We start from the raw sequence: 16,178 nt of genomic DNA on the forward strand, positions 1-16,178 counted from the left end.
TATTATTATTATTATTATTATTTTATTATTATTATTGCTATTGTTGTTGTTGCTGTTATTATTATTATTATTATTATTATTATTATTATTATTATTATTATTATTATGTGTTATTATTATTATTATTGTTATTATCACTATTATTATTATTATCATTATTATTATTATTATTATTATTATTTTATTATTATTATTATTTCATCATTATCATTGTTCATTTATTTATTTTTTTTTGCTCCTCCTTGTCTTAAAACATTTAGCTTTGTATATACAATCACAGAGAAAGGAAAAACGTTGCCCAGTGATAGCCAATTGTGATAAAACGTACTAAAGTAAGTAAATAGACGAAATACGTGATTTGACTGTGGACATTAAAAGGAGTGGGTGGAAAGTGAAGCGGGAAAAATCAAAAGAAAAAAATAACAAGAAACAGATTCAGAATAGAAGAGCCAGAGGAACAGTAGTTTATTTTAATGATACTTACATACATATTTCTATACTACCCACAAGGGGCTAAACACAGAGGGGACAAACAAGGACAGACAAAGGGATTTAGTCGATTACATCGATCCCAGTGCGTAACTGGTACTTAATTTATCGACCCCGAAAGGATGAAAGGCAAAGTCGACCTCGGCGGAATTTGAACTCAGAACGTAACGGCAGACGAAATACGGCTTCGCATTTCGCCCGGCGTGCTAACGTTTCTGCCAGTTCGCCGCCTTACATACATACTTACATACATACATACATACATACATACATACATACATACACACACACACACACACACACACACACACACGAATACACAAAGAATAATTTGATAGTCACTTTGATATATCGATTTAAGCTCTTATAAGACATACTCTTTTACTTGTTTCAGTCATTTGACTGCGGCCATGCTGGATCACCGCCTTTAGTCGAGCAAATCGACCCCAGGACTTATCCTGTGGATGCCTAGTACTTATTCTATCGGTATCTTTTCCCGAACCACTAAGTTACAGGGACATAAACACACCAGCATCGGTTGTCAAGCGATGTTGGGGTGAGGACAAACACAAACACACAAACATATAAACGCACATAAATATACATGTATATATACACATATATACTACGGGCTTCTTTCAGTTTCCGTCTACCAAATCCACTCACAAGACTTTGGTCGGCCCGAGGCTATAGTAGAAGACACCTGTCCAAGGAGCCACGCAGTGGGAATGAACCCGGAACCATAACAGAGCATAACAAACCGGATCTATTAGTGGTGGATAAGGTGCACCACATATGCTATATAGCTGATGTTGCATGCCCTTTTGATCTACGCATAGTCAAGAAGGAAGGCGAAAAGATAGATTGATACGTCCCTCCTAAGTTCGAAATAGCCCGGCTATGGAAAATGAAGAAGGTGAAGATAGTTCCAGTTATTGTTGGGTCCTTGGAAACAGTATCAAAAGGCATCTAGGGGAATATAAAGGAAATTGGAATAGTGGGCCCAGTAAAACTGTCACAAAAGGTTTGCCACCTTGGCACGGCCAGAATAATCAGGTAAGTATAATGTAACTGAAAAGAGCGAATATCAGGTAGTAAGCCCGCTATGCATGCAAGACTGAAGGAGCTCCAACAAAACCTGTGATAAAGAGAAAATAATAATAATAATAATAGTAATAATAATAATAATAATAATAATAATAATAATAATAATAATAATAATAATAATAATAATAATAATTAGAACTTCAGCGTTCAAACTGACACAAAGATAGATGTAAAATGGCCAGACGTATCTATCAAGACCTACCAAAAACTGGGCAAGTATAAAGATCATGAAATAGAAATTGGCAAAAATGTGGAACCTTAAGACTAAAACAATACCTGCTGCCATAGGTGCCCAAGGAATGTTAACAAAAGGAGCTAATTGCTACATAACACAGATACTAGGAAATCCCAAAAATAGAAGAAATTCAAAAAATACTGCTCATGGGATCTGTCCATATCCTACGTAAAATATTGTCTATGTAATCCTCAAAATATTTTAATCCGTAAACAGTGTCATAATACTTTTTAACGTACATAGCAACAAACACATTTTCCTGTCATCTTAACATCAGACTATTATCTTATAAGCAAATTACTTTTAAAACAAACTTCTAATTTATTTATGTTTTGACAGACATTCTCTAGAACAATGCTTAGTGCAAAACCAAATATACGCCACACTAGTCATAACAGTAACTTGAACTTCTAACTTGTCTCCTAAGGTCTCCTGGGTGAGACCTGGAGTCAACTTGTACAAATACAAAGCAAAAGCCAAGCATATAATAATAATGATAATAATAATAATAATAATAATAATAATAATAATAATAATAATAATAATAATAATAGGTTAGCTTGGGAGGTTGAGTAGTTGTGGTCGAGGAAAAAAGTGGTTGTAGTACCAATAATTGTCGGAGCCCTGGGAACAGTGAGTAAAAATCTTGGGAAGTACATGGAACAAACAAGGGTTGCAGTAAGGGTAGAGCACTTGCAGAAAACAACACTGCTTGGAACCGCTTGAATACTCCGAATGGTGCCCAAAAAACAAAGGGTGTTACCTTAGTTCACTGGCTGTGAACAACTGGCACCGTAGTACATCTCCAGCGATAGAAGCTGTGCAAAGACAATACATATTAATAATATAATAATAATAATAATAATAATAATAATAATAATAATAATAATAATAATAATAATAATAATAATAATAATGATAATAATAATAATAATAATGATAATAATAATAATAATATATGTATATAATTCCAAGAGGGTTAGAGGTTGTGAATCCAACTAACTAAGAGATAACATCTATCCAATATACTGCTGGTAGAATACCCAATTATTAATACGTAAGTGTTTTTTCATTGCATGGTAATTACACTACTGAATGTAATAAATGGGTGAGGGTAAAAAGTTGTTTTACCCTTAATTTTATACAGCAATAAGAAAATGGAGGGGACCAAGAGGTGGTATTCATCAACTTTTAGACATTATATTATGTTTATTTATTTATTTAAAAAAACAATTATAACAATATTCATACATGTATAACATATTATGCTTTACATATATAATATATAAAATATAAAAATACCAGTAATTGTTAAAATATATAACGTAGAGCAAAGAAATATTTCAGTTCACTGAAGGGATGGAAGTAAAGTGGGGTACTATGACCTCTTGACTGAAACAGCTGTAAGATACTATTCTACTTCCTATGCTCTACGTTATATATTTTAATAATTACTAGTATTTTTATATTTTATATATTATATATGTAAAGCATAACATGCAATACATGTATGTATATTGTTATAATTGTTGTTTTTAAATAAATAAATAGACATATTATAATGTCTAAAAGTTGATGAATACCACCTCTTAATCCCCTCCATTTCTTATTGCTGTATATATATATATATATATATATATATATATAATATATATATATAAGTTGGACGGCAAGTTGGGAGAAGCCTGTCGGAAGGATTGTATCTGTAATTCAAATGTCTCGCCTTGTCACACTAATTCGGCCCTGGAAATTACGCTGGGGGCACTGATGGTTACGGAATACTCAACCGGTTATAAGTTGATTTAATTACTAGGCATTTCAATTTAGAAAATAACTTTATATGCGTCAAGGAAAACGACAGAGGATCCATCATATGTATACGCCTTCGCGCGTGCACACACACACGTGTGTATGTATATATATGCATACATATACGTGTATATTTGTATGTGTGTGATCCGTACTCACACATACACACACACACACACACACACACAAATCGATTATGATTGAAAATGCTCAGAAAAGACAACCTGATATTTGTTGGAGATAATGTCAATAAAAGGTCCGTCTAAATACACTACTTCATGGTTTTGAGATAATTTTCTATTCTTTTGTCCTCTTGTGTGTGTGTGTGAGAGAGAGAGAAAGAGAGATATTGCGTGCGTGTGAGTGTAAGAGCGTGCGTGTGTGTGGTGTGTGTGTGTGTGAGTAAGTGTGTGGGTGTATCTTTTGTTATCACTGTCTGTTGAATATGTTTATTGTGCTGCGCTAGTTAGAATAACAAACCAATCACTCTGAGATTAACAGGCGGTTCATCGATCAATCGGTGCTACGTAGTTCCTCGTTCAGTTCTTTGTGAGCAGATTGAAGTTATTGTTTGCTGATGAACTAAAGAAGACGACTTTGAACATTTTTGGCAGGACCTGGCACTTAATTAATATCTATGGAGTATTTATGTGTTTTATTTATTAATTAGTATGGGTCTAAGGCAGCAAGCTGACAGAATCGTTAGCTCTGAGTTCAAATTCTGCTGAGGTCGACTTTGTCTTTCATCCCTTCGAGGACGATTAATTAAGTACAGGTGAAACACTAGTCCCATGCCCGCAAATTTCTGGCCTTGTGCCTTTAGTAAAAATGATTAATTAATATGGTTCATTTATTCGTTGTATAAACTTTAAAATCTGGATTCAATTTCGGTCTTTTATCAGATGTCAAAGAGCGATGGACGAAGGAGATTTGTATACCCCGCTCCCGATTATGTAAACCTAGCAACATTTAGTCAATTGGTTCATTGACATTACAAAGTCCGTTTACTGTGCTTTGTTATAAATTAAAAGAAATACACTGTACAAGCCCAAATATATAACTACTTGATTGAATATAGCAAAACGTAAGAATGATCCAGAATACTCTTGGTGGAATTTAGCTTCATTCCTCTAGGTTAATTCAGTCTACTGCGCCTCAATCAAATTTCTTATCTTATGTCAGAATTATCAATATTTTAAGAACAGTTGTTATTTTGTAGTTGAAAATATAATTACTAAGATGGTTGTAGCCCTGTTTCACTTGTAATGTTTTAATATATCCATCGCAGAAGTCGAACACTGATGATAACTGATGGATAGAATAAAATGGTTTGTTTTTCGAAACGCTGGAATAATTTGTCTTCAAAATATGTGAAATCAGACTAGTGTAAATTGTCAAATTATATAATACGAGCAAAACGCCCCACATCCAATGGACGGTGCTGAGTTGTTAAATATTTAAACCAAATTTTCTCAAAACAACTTGTCTGACCGTCCCATAGGCCTCCCCTTTGAGAAACACTGATTTAACCTAAATTTGAGACACCAGCAAAAGAAGAAATAAAGATAGACTTTTTTCTATTCCAAAGAAAAACGATTTTATCCACACAAATATGCAACCGAAAAGTTTAAAGTACCAGTAAGTACATCGCAACAGCTGATGTACTTGCGCGTACAAATGCACGTTCCCAGGGCTTTATCGATCGCATTATCACCTAGGATCGATTTTTGTAATTTTTTCAAGACTTATACACGCCCTGATACCATCGGTATCTACATATCAAATTTGAGCGCAATCGGATGGAGGATGCCCGAGATCCTAGAAGACACACACACACAGACAGACAGAACGGATTTTATATAATAGATATGGAGGTGATAAGTGGTGGCTCTATTAGCATGAAAAAGGGCTAATTAATTGTGAAGATATCAATAACATTTTTGTATCGATACACTATAAATATGTCGAAACACAACATGCACCAATCTATACCTAGATCAAGATTTGAACACACTACAGCAAAATATGTCACATATATTATTACTAATTAAACTATTCACCAGTTACACTTTAGCCTTTGCTGCTCTTAGATGTAAATTTATGGTTAGATGAAGGCAGGCACGAATGGTTAAGCACCTTAACCATTGGTACAGTTCAATGCTTGTAACAAGAAGCGATCAACGTCTTTAGACAGGTTTTGCATAAAATAGAAAAAAGGTCTATTAACTTATTAACTATATATGTCGCAATTAATTCTTATCTAATTACCGTATTATCAATTAATCAGAACTACTACATTAAAGATAATAACGCAATAAGCAATAGAGTCCCTACATACTTACTTGAAACGTGAGTTCGAATGGAAATTAAAAGTCAAGCTGCTGTTATTGCCAAAGAAAGAACTGCAGTCTGTTTCCATAACTCTCGATGTATCAGTACTAAAGTAATTAATACCAACGTAATGATTCCTGCAATAAAAAGTAATTGATAGTGAATAAATGGAAAATATTACAACTGAGAGATTTAAGCAGATATATGTAGGTGTTTTCGTGTGTGCGTGTGTTGTATCTTGTGAAGGCAATTTTTTCAATGAAACCTTAACACTGGTTCAATTTCATTATTTCATTAGTGTTATAAGCCAACTATCTAATCACAAAAAAATCTTTTCGTTGAATGACCGTCTGCTCAACGAATTAATCCACCAATCCATCGATCATTTGGTTTGTTAGTCTTTTCGTCACGATATGAGGTTCCATCTTTGTTCTTGGTTTGTCAAAGAAGTATTCACCTTTTGGTGTCCTGTACCCATATATGCATGTATATATACATATAGATGTAGGTACGTACATATATGTATGTATATTTTTTATTTTTTTATTCTATCTAGTTTCAGCTATATGCATATGTTTTATTTATTATTTTGTTATTATATGATGGAACGCATGCATCCATTTCTAAGTAAGTTTTATCTATCTATCTATCTATCTATCTATCTATCTATCTATCTATCTATCTATCTATCTATCTATCTATCTATCTATCTATCTATCTATCTATCTATCTATATATATATATATATATATCTTGCAACACCTGTCTGTGTTCGGTTTGTCCTTACACAGAGGCCATCCGGATTCCCGTTTGCGCCGTGAACAGGAATTAATCTTCTCTCTTCGCTCTTATACGCCATTTGGTCTCAACTCTCCCCCCTCCTCATCTAACCCCCCCTCCCCCCTCCTCACCTACTCCCCCCGACCCCTACTTCTCTTCAGTCCTTCATCCTGTCACCCCTACTCCCCTTCCCTTCTTCCCACTTTCTCCCTCCCTCCTTCCCTCTTCCCCTTCCCTCTGCTCCCTCACTCCCCTTCTATCTCCCCCTCTCCCCTCTCCCTCTTTCCTCTTTCCTCCTCCCCTTCCTTCTCCCCCTCCCCTTCCCCCTCCCCCTCTTCTCCTCTCTCCACGCTACACCACACGACTTTACACATCACATCATATATGATGTGCCATACTAATACATACACCAACTAACACATACTAATACACACTAATACATACTAATACATACACCAACCCTATACATACACACGTCCAGACCTCTCATACGCACTAATACTCTCTCATACACACACACCCTTATGTTGGAGTAGGTCATTCAACCCTATTATCTCCCCTAATTTCGCTCTCGCGTCTCATGTTTGATCTTTGACTTCTGGCCGAAATCAGATCGCCATGTTGATTCGTTAGTTACTGCACGCATTTTTTTCTCCCCTTCTTTCTGTGTTTTTTTTCTCTGTGTATCTTTCTGTTGAAGAGCGTAGGCTCGAAACGTTAAAGACTTGTTTTATTTATATTTTCTGAGCGCCATACTAATACAATTATTTGTTTGTTTTCCACCTGCCTTCGTCTTTTGTCTATTTTCATAAAGCTTCCCGTTATATATATATATATATATATATATATATATATATATATATATGGAGGCGCAATGGCCCAGTGGTTAGGGCAGCGGATTCGCGGTTTCGATTCCCAGATCGGGCGTTGTGAGTGTTTATTGAGCGAAAATACCTATAGCTCCACGAGGCTCCGGCAGGGGGGGGGGCGATCCCTGCTGTACTCTTTCGCCGCAACTTTCTCTCACTCTTTCTTCTATTGGCCTGCTCGCTTAGCCAGCGGAGTGGTGTCATTTGAAGGCTAAATCAATGCAAAGCGCATTGTGACCAGCGATGTGTAGCAACATCTGATAGTCTGGTCGGTCACGTGATCACGTGATATATATATATATATATAAAATGAATCGATTACTTACATCGGTTTCTGAAAATTTCTTTTGCTCACAAGACATGGTAACTGTCTTTAGAACGTGATAGGTTATTACCAGGGCCGGTGCGGTGAAGTTTGAGGTCTGTGGTTTCACCATTAGCCACAATGATATATTAAAACTTCATCATACCTTTCCCCGCTGTATCGTGCACAGGGCCCTCTCTTGGCATGGAGCCTAATTTGACTATTTGTGTCTAATTGGCTTAAAATCGGCTCTGGTTATTACAGACGGAATCTACATTAATTACGTTCGTCATGCTTAGTCTTTCGAGACACCAAAAAGATATCAAAAAGTAAGGTTAACTTCGTGTTGGATTTGAATTTAGAACTGTTAATAAAACATTAAAAAGAATTAACAAACAGCGTCGAAGTGTTATACTATTTCGTCATGCTGTTGTCTCCAATCGTCTTCAAGGACTCGTACCTGGGAAAATAATATTTTAAAGTTATGTCATAAACAAATATCGTGACTGCATTCATCTTGTAAACATAAATAAAACTGTTTTTTTCTCATTGCGTATTTCTTTCTGATCTGAATACATTTTTTCTTATTCTTTGTCTGTTATTGTTGCTATTGTTATGGTTGTTATTTCTTAGCTTGAGGTCAGTTCTGATCAAGAAGAGCTGTATATATAACCAATTCCAACCGTGACTGTCCTGTTTATTCTCTTTCTCAGAGACGACTAACTTGTTCAATATATAAATATACATACGTATGCATACATACATACGTACATACATACATACGTACGTATGTACGTATGTACGTATGTACGTATGTATGCATGTATGTATGTATGTATGTATGTATGCATGTATGTATGCATGTATGCATGCATGTATGCATGCATGTATGTATGCATGTATGTATGTATGTATTTATGTATGTATGTATGTATGTATGTATGTATGTATGTATGTATGTGCCTCTGAGTCTGTATATATGTGTAAGTGTTAAAAGTAATAGGATTTAATTTTAGGGAAGCAAGCCTGCTGTTTCTTATTTCTTTCTTATTCCTTTATTGCCCACAAGGGGCTAAACATACAGGGGACAAACAAGGACAGACAAAGGGATTAAGTCGATTACATCGACCCCAGTGCGTAACTGGTACTCAATTTATCGACCCCGAAAGGATGAAAGGCAAAGTCGACCTCGGTGTAATTTGAACTCAGAACGTAAGGACAGACGAAATACTGTCAAGCATTTCGCCCGGCCTGCTAGCTTTTCTGCCATGTTTCCGCCTTAAACAGCTTGCCTGTTGTTTCTAGCGGATTGATCGACAACTTTGCGAATTCTTCGTTGGTTCTTTCTGTTGTTTTAATATGTGATGTTACTTTTGTAAGTGGGAATTCGTGAAAAAAATATGTAAGTGCTGTGTATGTGTGAGTGCGCATGTTTATATTTGTGTGTGTGTGTGTGTGTGTGTGTGTGTGTGTGTGCTTACGTATTTATGTAAATACTTCATTTGTATCCTTATGTAGTGAATATTTCACGCACATACGTACACTCATACTCACACACAAACACACATGCATACACAAACGCGCGTGGATGCATATATATGTACACATGCAAACGAACATATATATGTATATAAACATATATATATGTATGTATGTATATAAATTTATATATATGTGTGTGTGTGGTGTGTGTATGTGTGTGTGTGTGTGTATGTGCGTGTGTGTGTTTGTGTGTGTGTGTGTTTACATATACGTACACAAACAGACGTGGTGAATAAATTATTTTTTCTTGTAATAGTTGCAAGATTAGTCATAGCATAAATATTTATACTGCAATTTCTATGAGAACTAATCTACGAACAATGTAACAACTTTAAATCTATTGATAGATGAAGATTATGTAATTTTTGCGGGGATTATGAGAAATTAAAATAATGTGAGATATTCATCTTGAGTAAAGACCCTGTTTCAAGTAAGTGCCAAAGGTGATGATTTTAAAAATTATAGAATTGCAAGTATGTGCTCTTTAAATGCCTGTGAATAAGTAAAGAAATGAATGAAACAAAATAAAAATTGAAAAATGTAAAATAATCTTAGAAAAATACTTGGTGTTTGAGATAAACTTACGAAGGGAGGCAACTGGAGTAAAATTTAAAGCATTTGTTATTTATTATTTATTTATTTATTATTCATTTTTTTAAAGGAAAAGATTAACGGTTTAAGGAATTGCTTCTAGAGATTATTCGAATAATCACAACAAATAATATTAGTCTTTTAGAAAATATAATAAAAAAAATACATGGTGTAGTTTTATATCTCCAACTTAAAACGATTTTAATTGCTTCTTATAGTTCTAAGAGATTAATCAATTAATGATATGCAATGAAGCAAAAATATTCAACGAATCCTGTCCGGGGATCAACTAGTTCCTTATGATTATATTAGCATTACTAGATTTGTTTCAAAGAGTGGCGAGAGAATATTTACAACACTATCAGCGTGTTGTGGTCCTTATTCTTGTTTCTACACGATTCAATGAATGACTTATGAAATGCATGGTTCCAAGACCGATATGATAAATGGTTCTAATACAGAATTCTTGTTATTAAAGAAATGAAAAGATTGTTTTTTTTAGATTTCAAAGGATGAGATATAGGAAATACTTTGACGAATTTTCAAATTAGCAAAGGCTTGCTTCTTATTCTAGTCTTTATAGTGTTAGAGTGGAAAAGCTTATTGCTTTTCCAGGAACATCAAGAACCTAAGTTAAATTATAGTTTTTGTATCAGAAAATGGAAGCCTCATCGGAAGCTTCATTCCAACTGAAGTTCAAATATTGTACAAGTACCTTTGTAGGTATATCTTATCTATGTTCAATGTCTTTCTGTCTATGGAAATAAGACATAGGATTATGTTTAATTTGCTTAGTGACATGGTGGTCAAAATCACAAAAGCCCATTCCCATAAAACCAGTACCACGTGGTAGATAAGACATAACTACGATTATGTAATGCTTATCTCCATGGTTCTTGCGAGGCAATTCCATTGAAAATTTTTGCCAAGAAGACCGAAATCCGTTGGGTTGTGTCGGTGTACGGGCAATTTAACTTTTGTCCTTTAATATCGCTTCTCGAACATTCAACCTAAATACGGATTTCCTTTGGAGGTAGCTAATCCAAAATCGCCCAATATCCATGTCATATACTGTACTCGCATAGCGTCACAGAGATCAAATCAAGAGAAAACTGCTTACGGTTACTGTACCTGCTAAATATTGCAGCCAAATTACCCTCCAAATACACTTGCAAGTATGCCGGCCACCATTTTCTTAGATTTGGTTGGTCATGTCGCTCTCTTCTGGTACTTTTTAAAAAAGTTACATGCTTATTCTATTGTCTTTAATCTGTCAAGCCGCTAAGTTACGGGATATAATTGCAAATAAGTACACGCGCGCACGTACCCCCGCACTTACACACACGTACACGTACATTTTTCGTCTACCGAATTCACCCACAAGGCCGCGGTCGGCGTTAGTCGACCCGATGCTATACTAAAAAGCACATGTCTCAGGTGCCACACAATGGGACCGAGCTCGAATCCAGGTGGTTGCGAGCCATACTTAGTACGTATACATACATTCTTGTATGTATTTTATTGACTTTAGGGGTGGGATGAAATGAAACTGGGGTTTTTGAACTCGCAAGGGGAATTAAGTGGAGAAAACTAAGACGGTCAATGTCTCTGCTAAACCAGAACTCCGCTAAATTCAAAGGGCGTACTTTTTTTTTTTTTCATTTGCGATGAAAGGTGATGTAATTTGTCCGTTGTACACAGTCGTGATTTGTATGAACAAAAATCATACAAACCTGATAGTTTCCATCTATGAGAGATTAAAGATTATGCTACTCTCATGGAGTGGAATTTAAAAGAAAAAATTAGTGTTTCATTATATGATATTATTTATGTTTTTTTATATACTTATTTTATCCCCCCCCCCGTTCCCTCCTTTTCCTTCATTTTGTTTGTTTATTTTCTATTTTCAATAAATGCCTCATTTTACGTTGATGTGTAGAATTGTTTGGTGAAGCGGATTAACAAAATAAATATCTACCATTCATATATTTCTATTAACCTCTTCCACTCTTTCTTTCTCTCTTTCTCTCTTTCTTTCTTTCTTTTCTTCCAACCCCGTCCTCTTGTACTATTTTATTTTTCCTATTCTTCTTTCTCCCTTCCTTTTCATTCTATTCATTCATTCATTCATTCTTTCTTTCTGTCTTTCTTTCTTTCTTTCTTTCTTCCTTCCTTTCTTTCTTCCTTCCTTCCTTTCTTTCTTTCCTTTCTCGATAAGTAAGTTGAAGGCTATTAAGAAGAAGAAGCAAAACAAAATCCCACGATGAAGAAAGATGTTCTGTTTATAAATAACATGGCGCATAACTGAATGCAAGGCGACAATGAGAAATGTCACTGACAATGGCCAGTGATAACAACTCTACCATACCTGCAAGCAAGACCACCACCACCACCACCACCACCACCACCAGCAGCAACAGCAGCAGCAGCAGCAACAACAACAACAACAGGTGCTACTACAAGGTAAAGCATTAAAAACACATTAAAACCTCCTGTTATTGTACTGACATTATTATAAAATTAATACGATGTCATAAACAACTGCACAACTCCTACTACTACTACTACTACTACTACTACTACTACTGCTGCTGCTGCTGCTGCTGCTGCTGTTGCTGCAGTCCTTATCACCTCTATCACCTCGCAATAGCAGCTAGGACAACAACGGATGAGTAATTACAAAACCAATTTTAATAAGATTAAAACTAACAAATGACTACTTCTACTACTACTACTACTACTTCTACTACAACAACAACAGCAATAACTACTGCTACTACTACTACTACTACTACTACTTTTATTAATAATGATTATTCTGATAAAATTTGGGCGCAAAGCCTATAATTTTAGGAGAAAGGTAGTTAGTTGATTGAATACACGACTCCAGTACTTTACTGGTACTTCATTTTGCCGACCTCTGCTAGATGGAAAGTAAGGTTGATCTCAGCGAGATTCGAACTCAGAACGTAATGAACCAGGATAAATATCACATGATAGTTTGTCCGATACTCTAACGATTCAGCCATGCACGAAAACAGTTTCTAATTTACACTCGAGGCTAGCATTTTAGAGAGGAGAGTCTGAGTTGATTCTATCGACTTCAGTGCTTGAGCTGGCAGAAACGTTAGCACGTCGGGCGAAATGCTTAGCGGTATTTCGTCTGCCGTTACGTTGTGAGTTCAAATTCCGCCGAGGTCGACTTTGCCTTTCATCCTTTCGGGGTCGATAAATTAAGTACCAGTTCCGCACTGGGGCCGATGTAATCGACTTAATACCTATGTCTGTCCTTGTTTGTTCCCACTGTGTTTAGCCCCTTGTGGGTAGTAAAGAAATAGGTATTTCGTCTTTCGTTACGTTGTGAGTTCAAATTCCGCTGAGGTCGACTTTGCCTTTCATCCTTTCGGGGTCGATAAAATAAGTACCAGTTACGCACTGGGGTCGATGTAATCGACTTAATACCTATGTCCGTCCTTGTTTGTCCCTTCTGTTTAGCCCCTTGTGGGTAATAAAGAAATAGGTATTTTATCATATCGACCTTGATCTCCCAGGATTTGAATGCAGAATGTAGGAAACCGGAAAATAACAATAATTTCGAGAGCAGCTGCAACGAAATTGATAATAAAAGAACAAACAATAAGAGAAAAAAGTAAAACAAAAACTCCAAAAAGCAACATCTAAATAAAAAGTTTAAAATAACCCTTAATATCGTTCGTTATCTTACGATAGCTCCCTATGACGTCATCAGATTGTGTATTGACGTAGGGTGATCACTATTTCCTTTGTTGTCCAATCCATTAAGACCCCTTTTCATTGAATGCTATAAAGGAGCTGAGAAAATAATAGCTCCGGGGAGGAAGGGGTCAGGTATAAATAGAGTCAGAGTGTGGCGGGAGGAGAGGGGTTTTTTTTATAAAAGGGGTTTGGCGGGAAGAGATGAAATAGTGATAAACACTTAAGTAGGTTGTTGACATGACGTATATGGACTTTACAGGTGAGATGATAGTGGAGGGATTTGTAATTGAGGACTGTGAATGGGTGTGTGTATGCGTGCACGTGTGTGTATATATGTGTGTATAGGTTTATGTTTGTGTGTGTATACATGCGAATTGTGTGTGTGTGTGTGTGTGTGTGTGTGTGTACGTTGGGTGGGTGGATACCTGTTTGTGCGTGTGTGTCAGTATGTGTGTTCGTGTGTGTACGTGCATGGGATCTTTTCGGTTTGAACGGCAGTTTTTTCTAGCGGTGCCATATGAAATTGTCGCCCATAATTATGACCCTAGTATCGATCTATTGCATTTCAATCTGTTTTAGGGTTATGGTTAGTTATGGTTAGTTATGGTTAGGGTTAGGGTTAGGGTTAGGTGTGGGGGGAAGGGTATCTTTTTTTCTTCACAAATTTAAATAAACCCAGTCTCTTTCTTAAACGAGGGACATATTCATACGGCACAGAATGTTTTTTTTTACCTCAATAGACGTCATTGATTTGTTGAAATTGCAGACATTGAAGAAAAAACAACAATCTTACAAACTATAGAATTTTCTCAATAAAGCCAAAAGAAAAAAATGTTTTATAAACACATTCTACCAGTATACGAAGTGTTTAGTTACGTGGAAATTATTTTAAAAAACTACTGTTCAAACCAAAAAGATCCCGTGCATGTGTATGTATGCCTGTGTGAGTGTTTACGGCATAAGTGGTTATTCTTCTTGTATGTTGTTTAGTTTATCGTATAGTCAAAGACGTTCCAAACATGATCATTCCATCTTTCTGTATATAATGGTCAATAGTTTCCTTTAAGTCTATTCAGTGTAGTTTGAAGGATTTGGTTAGCTTTAGCAGGTGGCGGGACTACGTGGACGCTCCCACGTTGCCTCACTTGCTTTTATCGAGGTCGTTTTTTAGACCCAGCTCTTTTCTGACAGGACGCTCGTCGTGACCATCTCATATGGGGTATTCTAAGAGGAATTTAGCTGTTGCGTCTAGCAGATCGAGTGACACTACAGTGGCTCCCTCGTTGACATCCTGTAAATAGTTGGTGATAGTGGTAACGTTGGTGTTGGTGGTGGTAGTTGTAGTAATGGCGTTGATGGCAGTGGCTGTGTTGGTAATGGCGATAGTGCTGATAGTGGTGGTGGTTGTATGGTGATTTTGATGATAATATTATTGTGGTGGTAGTGATTGTGCCATGTTGGTATTAGAGATAAATGACTTATGGAATGCATGGTTCCAAGACCGACGTGATACACGATTCTAATACAGAATTCGTGTTATTAAAGGAATGAAAATATTGGTTTTTAGATTTCAAAGGACGGGATATAGGAAATACTTTGACGAATTTTCAAATTAGCAAAGGCTTGCTTCTTATTCTAGTCTTTATAGTGTTAGAGTGGAAAGGCTTATTGCTTTTCCAGGAACATTCAGAACCTAAGTTAAATTATAGTTGTTTTATCAGAAAATGGAAGCCTCATCGCAAGCTTCAATCCAACTGAGGTTCAACTGTTGTACAAGTACCTTTGTGGTAGAGATTGTGCCATGTTGGTGGAAATGATGGTGATGGTAAGAGTGGTGGGGATGGTGTTGGTAGTGGTGATATTGGAGTATATGAAGGCTACAGGTTGTTGACCTTGATATATGATACGAGACATGGAGGTGTAAATGACAAAGATTCATTAATTGTTGGAGCATCTACTAAAAACCTGGTCTTTTCTGCTGTTCTGGGTGGAAAATAATTTGTTTCTTTTCGCTGGATCAATTCCTCTACCAAGGAACCAAATATTATTGATGTGATATCACGAAACTTTTACGTACTTATGTACGTTATTATTCAGTTTTATTTCAAGATTTCTTGCCAATAGAGAAAATTTATGTATGTATGTGTGAGCGCGCGAATGATGTTTTAGAAAGAAACGGCGTAATTTTCTCACACACGCGCAGTCAAGCACACGCATTCATTCATTCACTCATTCATACATACATACATACATACATACATACATACATACACACACACAAGTTAAACGTATATATATGATAATAAATGCAACCGCCACATAGCTACAAAGCAAGGTGGACAAATATCGCACACGAGTACCAAAGGTAGAATAAAATATGGCGTTC

General features: G+C 36.0%; 1 long non-coding RNA gene across 1 annotated transcript in view; it reads right to left on the minus strand.

The window, feature by feature from the left end:
* Window positions 1-2,399: 2,399 nt before the first annotated feature.
* LOC118765794 overlaps window positions 2,400-16,178 on the minus strand; it is a 130,905-nt gene continuing 117,126 nt past the window's right edge. The window contains exons 2-3 of the long non-coding RNA XR_005001675.1: window positions 5,983-6,108; window positions 2,400-2,649 (exon numbers count right to left, since the gene is read on the minus strand). This is a non-coding gene — a long non-coding RNA (uncharacterized LOC118765794). The remainder of the gene's footprint in view (window positions 2,650-5,982; window positions 6,109-16,178) is intronic.

Source organism: Octopus sinensis, linkage group LG13 (genome assembly GCF_006345805.1).
Source record: "Octopus sinensis linkage group LG13, ASM634580v1, whole genome shotgun sequence".
Classification (NCBI taxonomy): Eukaryota; Metazoa; Mollusca; class Cephalopoda; order Octopoda; family Octopodidae; genus Octopus; species Octopus sinensis.